The sequence below is a fragment of the Cherax quadricarinatus genome, chromosome 77 (assembly GCF_038502225.1).
Source record: "Cherax quadricarinatus isolate ZL_2023a chromosome 77, ASM3850222v1, whole genome shotgun sequence".
NCBI lineage: Eukaryota > Metazoa > Arthropoda > Malacostraca > Decapoda > Parastacidae > Cherax > Cherax quadricarinatus.
In genome coordinates, this window is record NC_091368.1 from 16,907,749 (window position 1) to 16,917,748 (window position 10,000).

Below are 10,000 nucleotides of genomic sequence, written 5' to 3' on the forward strand. Positions count from 1 at the left end.
AGAGATATGAGTAGGGAAATCAACAAAGTTTCTCATGTCAAACACTGCAAGAAGGTCATCAAAGTCCCTCTGTATAAGGTGCTGGTTGAGGTCACCAACAATTATAATATGTTGACAGTTGTGTTGTAGCAGAAGGGAGTCAATATTTTCCATTAGGAAGTTGATAGGGTCTGCATGTTGCCACTGAGGTCTGTACATTGCACATGCTAGTACAGAGGTACTAGTGTTTATACAGAGCTTGAAGAACATCATTTCAAGATGTGTAGGGGTGGCAACATCTCTCTCTCTCTCTCTCTCTTGCTCTCTCTCTCTCTTGCTCTCTCTCATCCCCATTTTCCCTTCTAACTCTCCCCTCTCCTACTCTTCCCTTCACTCTCTCTCCCCCTCTACCTTTCCCTTCTCTCTTCTCTCACAAAAAAAAAACAAAAAAAAAAAAAAAAAAAAAAATGGTGGGGACTCGCAGGAACCAAGGATCAGATGAGAATGGTTCTGGTAGGGAGGAGTGGATGGAGGAGCAGTGGAGAAGGATGGAACAAGAGTGGGAGAGAAAATTAGGAGAGCTTTCTGAAAAAATGGAGAAAGAGCTCTCTGTGAAATTGGAAAAGAGGTTGGAGAAGGAGACAAAGAATTGGGAGGCACAAGTCGAAACTGCAGTAGCCAAGATAAGGGTCCTAGAAGTTGAGATAAATAGGCTGAAGCGAGTTACAGGGGCAGTGACCAGAGAAGACACAGCATATGAAGCTGCGAGGCCGAACAGGAAGGAAGGAATTATGAATTATGCTAAGGTCATATCAGCCTGCCAAGGAGGACCAAGGAGTGAAAGGGAAGAACAGCTGGTTGCAGATGGAGAGGGTGATAGGTCGAATGCTGAGGCACAACCAGGCTATCAAGAGCCACTGGAAAAATCAAGGGAGAAACTGACCACATACAGGCAGGATCCAGAGTCACAGAGGGTGAGGCAATGGGAGGAAGAAAGGGCAAAATCAGTGTTTATCCATGGGCTTCAGGAGAGAGAGGAAAGGACACACACACTGAAAGGCAGCAGGAAGAAAGAAAGGAGATTGAGAAAATCATCACGGAAATAGGTGAAGAGATGGACGAGATTGTAAATTTTCAGAGAATAGGGGGGTACTCGAAGGGGAGAAACCGACCAATCAAGCTGATTCTCAGGACGGAAACAGTGCGGAACAGAATCCTCCAAGAGAAACCACGATTGAAATACTCGGAAGAGTACAAGAGGGTGTTCCTAGACAGAGACAGAACAAAATCAGAACGACAGCAGCTGAGGGAGAGGACAAAAAAGCGAAAGGAGCTAGGAAAAGAGACAAGGAGGGAACCAGCAGAGGTCAGTCAGAGCAGAACAGAACAGCAAGGGCAAGCACACACACAACTATTCTCAGAACCATACAACCTATCACACCATCCCAACACACACTACAATCCATACCCACAGCCTCCACCCAACACCGAGCTATAGAATCCCACAGTATGCCACCAGGTCTCCCACCCTCACAGGCCCCCCAAACCACAGTGTTGGAAAGGAAACTGAAGGTATGGTACACAAACGCTGATGGAATAACAAATAAGTGGGAGGAGTGGCATGAAAGAGTCAAAGAAGCATCACCGGACATCATAGCTCTCACAGAAACCAAGCTTACAGGTATGACAACAGATGCCATCTTTCCAATGGGATACCAAATCCTGAGGAAAGACAGAGGGAACAGGGGGGGTGGAGGAGTGGCGTTGCTGATCAAAAATCTCTGGAATTTTGATGAGCTGGAGAGAGGAGACAGCGGAGAAGAAAGTGATTACATAGCGGGAACACTTCACTCTGGAGGTCCCAAGGTGGTAATAGCAGTGATGTATAACCCACCACAGAACAGCAGGAGGCCAAGGCAAGAGTACGACGAGAGCAATAGAGCGATGGTTGACACACTGGCTAGAGTGGCCAGAAGAGCTCATGCATGCAGGGCAAAGCTCCTGATCATGGGTGACTTTAACCACAAGGAGATCGATTGGGAGAACTTGGACCCACATGGGGGCCAAGATACATGGAGGGCTAAGATGATGGAGGTGGTACTGGAAAACTTCATGTGCCAACACGTAAGGCTACAAGTGGCGAGTTGTTCACAGTAATGGGAGGCGCATCAGAGTAAGGAAAGTTAAGAGTGAAGATCTGAAGGTAGGAAATCGCTTCTCTGTTCTCCAGGATGAATGTACTTCAGTGGCCAGTGAAGGTAAGGGTACTACTGCCCCTGCTAATGAAGGTAAGCGCATTCTTGTGGTTGGTGACTCTCAGGTAAGATATGTTGACCGTGCTTTTTGTAATAGGAATAAGAAGATGAGAGATAGAGTGTGCTTCCCTGGAGCTGGTGTTGGGGACATTGTCAACAGACTGGATAATATCATGTCAGGTAATGGGAACAAGCCCATTATCTGTCTCAGTGCTGGTGGAAATGATATTGGGAAGGGTAGGAGAGAAGAGCTGCTAGATAAGTACAGGTCAGCTATAGATTTCATTAAGTCTAAGGGAGGGATCCCAATCATATGTAGCATCTTGCCTAGAAGGGGAGTAGGAAATGAATGGTTGTCTAGGGCAATTGGTGTAAATTGCTGGCTAGACAGATACTGCAAGGAACTTGCAATCCCATTCATTGACAACTGGAACAACTTTTATGGCAAACATGATATGTATGCAAGGGATGGGGTTCATCTCTCTGGGGCAGGGGTGGTAGCACTTGCAGACTCGATTGAGAAGGCCATTGGTGAAATGCCTATGATTTTAAACTGATGGAAGATAGAGGTATGGGTGTGTGTGGGAAACAAGCAGGTTGCAACACTAGGGTTGGAAACAGTAAATGTATAAAAGGCATTCAGCATGAAGTTATAAATAAAGACAATAGAACAGGTCAGAAAACAAAGGGGGACAGCAGAGGGCAGCAAGGGACTAGCTCCCTTAAGGTTTACTATACTAATAGCAGGAGTGTTAGAAATAAGATAGATGAGCTAAGATTAATTGCAAGTGCAGGAAACATAGATATTATTGCTATAACAGAGACCTGGCTCAATCTGAAAGATAGAGAGATGCCATCTGAATGTCACATACAAGGCTATAAATTATTCCACACTGACAGGGTCAACAGGAAAGGTGGTGGAGTAGCGATGTATGTCAGAGACAATTTAAATTGTTGTGTTAGACAAGATATTAAATTAGAAGCGTCAGCCACTGAATCTGTTTGGTTACAGCTTCTCGAGGGCCGAGAAAAACTAATTTTGGGTGTGATTTACAGGGCCCCAAATCTTGATAGGGAGTGCAGTAAACTTCTATGGGACGAAATTCGTAAGGCATCTACATACGAAAATGTTGTGCTAATGGGAGATTTCAACTATAGACAGATTGACTGGAGCAATTTGACAGGAAATTTAGAGTCGGGTGACTTTCTTGATACGATCCAGGATTGTTTTTTAAAACAGTTTGTGACAGAGCCAACTAGGGGAAATAACCTCCTTGACTTGGTTCTTGCCAGTAGGGAAACACTAATTAATAATCTTGAGGTTAATGATGAGCTTGGGGAGAGTGATCACAAATCACTCAGTTTTAACATATCATGGAATTCCCCTAATAATGGCAATCAAGTCTCCGTCCCTGACTTTCGCTTGGCTGATTTCATAGGACTGAAAAATTACTTAGGTGGGCTGAACTGGAATGACCTGACTAGGGGTCAGGTAGGTGGTGATGGTTGCCGATATGATGCTTTCCAGGGCATAGTTCTAGCTGCTCAGTCAAATTATGTTCCAAATAGGGAAATCAGATCAAACAAAAATGATCCTAAATGGATGAACAATAGATTAAAATATCTGATTGGTCAAAAGAGAGGCATATATAGGCAAATCAAAAGAGGAGAGGGGCAATTAAGAAATCGATATATTCAGTTAAAGAGAGAAATAAAAAAGGGAATTAGAAAAGCAAAAAGAGATTATGAGGTTAAAGTTGCAAGAGAATCGAAGACTAACCCAAAAGGATTCTTTCAGGTATACAGAAGTAAGATCAGGGACAAGATAGGCCCACTCAAAAGTTCCTCGGGTCAGCTCACTGACAGTGATAAGGAAATGTGTAGAATTTTTAACACATACTTCCTCTCAGTTTTTACACAGGAGGATACCAGTGATATTCCAGTAATGATAAATTATGTAGAACAGGACGATAATAAACTGTGCACTATTAGGGTCACAAGTGACATGGTCCTTAGGCAAATAGATAAATTAAAACCTAACAAATCCCCAGGCCCTGATGAACTGTATGCAAGGGTTCTAAAGGAATGTAAAGAGGAGCTTAGCACACCTTTGGCTAATCTTTTCAACATATCACTACAAACTGGCATGGTGCCAGATAAGTGGAAAATGGCAAATGTGATACCTATTTTCAAAACAGGTGACAGGTCCTTAGCTTCGAACTATAGACCAATAAGCCTAACCTCCATAGTGGGAAAATTTATGGAATCAATAATTGCCGAGGCAGTTCGTAGCCACCTTGAAAAGCATAAATTAATCAACGAATCTCAGCATGGTTTTACAAAGGGACGTTCCTGCCTTACGAATTTATTAACTTTTTTCACTAAGGTATTTGAGGAGGTAGATCATGGTAACGAATATGATATTGTGTATATGGACTTCAGTAAGGCTTTTGACAGGGTCCCACATCAGAGACTATTGAGGAAAATTAAAGCACATGGAATAGGAGGAGAAATTTTTTCCTGGATAGAGGCATGGTTGACAAATAGGCAGCAGAGAGTTTGCATAAATGGGGAGAAATCAGAGTGGGGAAGCGTCACGAGCGGTGTTCCACAGGGGTCAGTGTTGGGCCCCCTGCTGTTCACAATCTACATAAACGACATAGATGAGGGCATAAAGAGCGACATCGGCAAGTTTGCCGATGACACCAAAATAGGCCGTCGAATTCATTCTGACGAGGACATTCGAGCACTCCAGGAAGATTTGAATAGACTGATGCAGTGGTCGGAGAAGTGGCAGATGCAGTTTAATATAGACAAATGCAAAGTTCTAAATGTTGGACAGGACAATAACCATGCCACATATAAACTAAATAATGTAGATCTTAATATTACGGATTGCGAAAAAGATTTAGGAGTTCTGGTTAGCAGTAATCTGAAACCAAGACAACAGTGCATAAGTGTTCGCAATAAAGCTAATAGAATCCTTGGCTTCATATCAAGAAGCATAAATAATAGGAGTCCTCAGGTTGTTCTTCAACTCTATACATCCTTGGTTAGGCCTCATTTAGATTATGCTGCACAGTTTTGGTCACCGTATTACAGAATGGATATAAATTCTCTGGAAAATGTACAAAGGAGGATGACAAAGATGATCCCATGTATCAGAAACCTTCCCTATGAGGATAGACTAAGGGCCCTGAAACTGCACTCTCTAGAAAGACGTAGAATTAGGGGGGATATGATTGAGGTTTATAAGTGGAAGACAGGAATAAATAAAGGGGATGTAAATAGTGTGCTGATAATATCTAGCCTAGACAGGACTCGCAGCAATGGTTTTAAGTTGGAAAAATTCAGATTCAGGAGGGATATAGGAAAGTACTGGTTTGGTAATAGAGTTGTGGATGAGTGGAACAAACTCCCAAGTACCGTTATAGAGGCCAGAACGTTGTGTAGCTTTAAAAATAGGTTGGATAAATACATGAGTAGATGTGGGTGGGTGTGAGTTAGACCTGATAGCTTGTGCTAACGGGTCGGTTGCCGTGTTCCTCCCTTGAGTCAATGTGACCTGACCTGACTAGGTTGGGTGCATTGGCTTAAGCCGGTAGGGACTTGGACCTGCCTCGCATGGGCCAGTAGGCCTTCTGCAGTGTTCCTTCGTTCTTATGTTCTTATGTTCTACAAGAGAGAGAGAGGAGAGGATGAACCAGCAAGGCTGGGCTTAGTATTCACCTTGAGTAGTGCAGATATCGAGGACATCACATATGAAAGACCCCTTGGGGCCAGTGACCATGTGGTTTTAAGCTTCGAATACACAGTAGAGCTACAAGTGGAGGGAGAAGCAGGAAGGCCAGGACGAATGAAGGCAAACTACAAGAAAGGGGACTACACAGGAATGAGGAACTACCTGAACGGGGTTCAGTGGGGACAGAGAACTGGCAGGGAAGCCAGTTAATGAGATGATGGAATATGTAGCAACAAAATGCAAGGAGGCTGAGGAGAGGTTTGTACCCAAGGGTAACAGGAATAATGAAAAAGCCAGGATGAGCCCATGGTTTACCCAAAGGTGCAGGGAGGCAAAAACCAAGTGTGCTAGGGAATGGAAGAAATATAGAAGGCAAAGGACCCAGGAGAATAAGGAGAACAGTCGTAGAGCCAGAAACGAATATGCACAGATAAGAAGGGAGGCAAAAAGACAATATGAAAATGACATAGCAGCGAAAGCCAAATCTGACCCGAAACTGTTGTACAGCCACATCAGGAGGAAAACAACAGTCAAGGACCAGGTAATCAGGCTAAGGAAGGAAGGAGGAGAGACAACGAGAAATGACCGTGAAGTATGTGAAGAACTCAACAAGAGATTCAAAGAAGTGTTCACACAGGAGACAGAAGGGACTCCAGAAAGACGGAGAGGTGGGGCACACCACCAAGTGCTGGACACAGTGCACACAACCGAGGAAGAAGTGAAGAGGCTTCTGAGTGAGCTAGATACCTCAAAGGCAATGGGGCCAGATAACATCTCCCCATGGGTATTGAGAGAGGGAGCAGAGGCGCTATGTGTACCCCTAACAACAATATTCAATACATCTATCGAAACAGGGAGATTGCCTGAGGCATGGAAGACAGCAAATGTAGTCCCAATCTTTTAAAAAGGAGACAGACATGAAGCATTAAACTACAGACCAGTGTCACTGACATGTATAGTATGCAAAATCATGAAGAAAATTATCAGGAGAAGAGTGGTGGAACACCTAGAAAGGAACGATCTCATCAACAGCAGCCAATATGGTTTCAGGGACGGGAAATCCTGTGTCACAAACCTACTGGAGTTCTATGACATGGTGACAGCAGTAAGACAAGAGAGAGAGGGGTGGGTGGATTGCATTTTCTTGGACTGCAAGAAGGCGTTTGACACAGTTCCACACAAGAGATTGGTGCAAAAACTGGAGGACCAAGCAGGGATAACAGGGAAGGCACTACAATGGATCAGGGAATACTTGTCAGGAAGACAGCAGCGAGTCATGGTACGTGGCGAGGTGTCAGTGTGGGCACCTGTGACCAGCGGGGTCCCGCAGGGTTTCAGTCCTAGGACCAGTGCTGTTTCTGGTATTTGTGAACGACATGACGGAAGGAATAGACTCTGAGGTGTCCCTGTTTGCAGATGACGTGAAGTTGATGAGAAGAATTCACTCGATCGAAGACCAGGCAGAACTACAAAGGGATCTGGACAGGCTGCAGACCTGGTCCAGCAATTGGCTCCTGGAGTTCAATCCCACCAAGTGTAAAGTCATGAAGATTGGGGAAGGGCAAAGAAGCCCGCAGACGGAGTACAGTCTAGGGGGTCAGAGACTACAAACATCACTCAAGGAAAAAGATCTTGGGGTGAGTATAACACCAGGCACATCTCCTGAAGCGCACATCAACCAAATAACTGCTGCAGCATATGGGCGCCTAGCAAACCTCAGAACAGCATTCTGACATCTTAATAAGGAATCATTCAGGACCCTGTACACCGTGTACGTTAGGCCCATATTGGAGTATGCGGCACCAGTTTGGAACCCACACCTAGCCAAGCACGTGAAGAAACTAGAGAAAGTGCAAAGGTTTGCAACAAGACTAGTCCCAGAGCTAAGAGGTATGTCCTACTAGGAGAGGTTAAGGGAAATCAACCTGACGACACTGGAGGACAGGAGAGATAGGGGGGACATAATAACGACATACAAAATACTGAGAGGAATTGACAAGGTGGACAAAGACAGGATGTTCCAGAGATTGGACACAGTAACAAGGGGACACAGTTGGAAGCTGAAGACACAGATGAATCACAGGGATGTTAGGAAGTATTTCTTCAGCCACAGAGTAGTCAGTAAGTGGAATAGTTTGGGAAGCGATGTAGTGGAGGCAGGATCCATACATAGCTTTAAGCAGAGGTATGATAAAGCTCACGGCTCAGGGAGAGTGACCTAGTAGCGATCAGTGAAGAGGCGGGGCCAGGAGCTCGGACTCGACCCCCGCAACCTCAACTAGGTGAGTACAACTAGGTGAGTACACACACACACACACACACACATATATATAAATATATATATATATATGTCTATATATATATATATATATATATATATATATATATATATATATATATATATATATATATATATATTTATTATCACACTGGCCGATTCCCACCAACGCAGGGTGGCCCGAAAAAGAAAAAACTTTCACCATCATTCACTCCATCACTGTCTTGCCAGAAGGGTGCTTTACACTACAGTTTTTAAACTGCAACATTAACACCCCTCCTTCAGAGTGCAGGCACCGATACTTCTCATCTCCAGGACTGAAGTCCGGCCTGCCGGTTTCCCTGAACCCCTTCATAAATGTTGCTTTGCTCACACTCCAACAGCACGTCAAGTATTAAAAACCATTCGTCTCCATTCTCTCCTATCAAACACGCTCACGCACGCCTGCTGGAAGTCCAAGCCCCTCAAACACAAAACCTCCTTTACCCCCTCCCTCCAACCTTTCCTAGGCCGACCCTTACCCCGCCTTCCTTCCACTACAGACTGATACACTCTTGAAGTCATTCTGTTCCGCTCCATTCTCTCTACATGTCCGAACCACCTCAACAACCCTTCCTCAGCCCTCTGGACAACAGTTTTGGTAATCCCGCACCTCCTCCTAACTTCCAAACTACGAATTCTCTGCATTATATTCACACCACACATTGCCCTCAGACATGACATCTCCACTGCCTCCAGCCTTCTCCTCGCTGCAACATTCATCACCCATGCTTCACATCCATATAAGAGTGTTGGTAAAACTATACTCTCATACATTCCCCTCTTTGCCTCCAAGGACAAAGTTCTTTGTCTCCACAGACTCCTAAGTGCACCACTCACCCTTTTCCCCTCATCAATTCTATGATTCACCTCGTCCTTCATAGACCCATCCGCTGACACGTCCACTCCCAAATATCTGAATACATTCACCTCCTCCATACTCTCTCCCTCCAATCTGATATCCAATCTTTCATCACCTAATATTTTTGTTATCCTCATAACCTTACTCTTTCCTGTATTCACTTTTAATTTTCTTTTGCACACCCTACCAAATTCATCCACCAATCTCTGCAACTTCTCTTCAGAATCTCCCAAGAGCACAGTGTCATCAGCAAAGAGCAACTGTGACAACTCCCACTTTATGTGTGATTCTTTATCTTTTAACTCCACACCTCTTGCCAAGACCCTCGCATTTACTTCTCTTGCAACCCCATCTATAAATATATTAAACAACCACGGTGACATCACACATCCTTGTCTAAGGCCTACTTTTACTGGGAAATAATTTCCCTCTTTCCTATGTACTCTAACTTGAGCCTCACTATCCTCGTAAAAACTCTTCACTGCTTTCAGTAACCTACCTCCTACACCATACACCCGCAACATCTGCCACATTGCCCCCGTATCCACCCTGTCATACGCCTTTTCCAAATCCATAAATGCCACAAAGACCTCTTTAGCCTTATCTAAATACTGTTCACTTATATGTTTCTCTGTAAATACCTGGTGCACACACCCCCTACCTTTCCTAAAGCCTCCTTGTTCATCAGCTATCCTATTCTCAGTCTTACTTTTAATTATTTCAATTATAACTCTACCATACACTTTACCAGGTATACTCATCAGACTTATTCCCCTATAATTTTTGCACTCTCTTTTGTCCCCTTTGCCTTTATACATAGGAACTATGCATGCTCTCTGCCAATC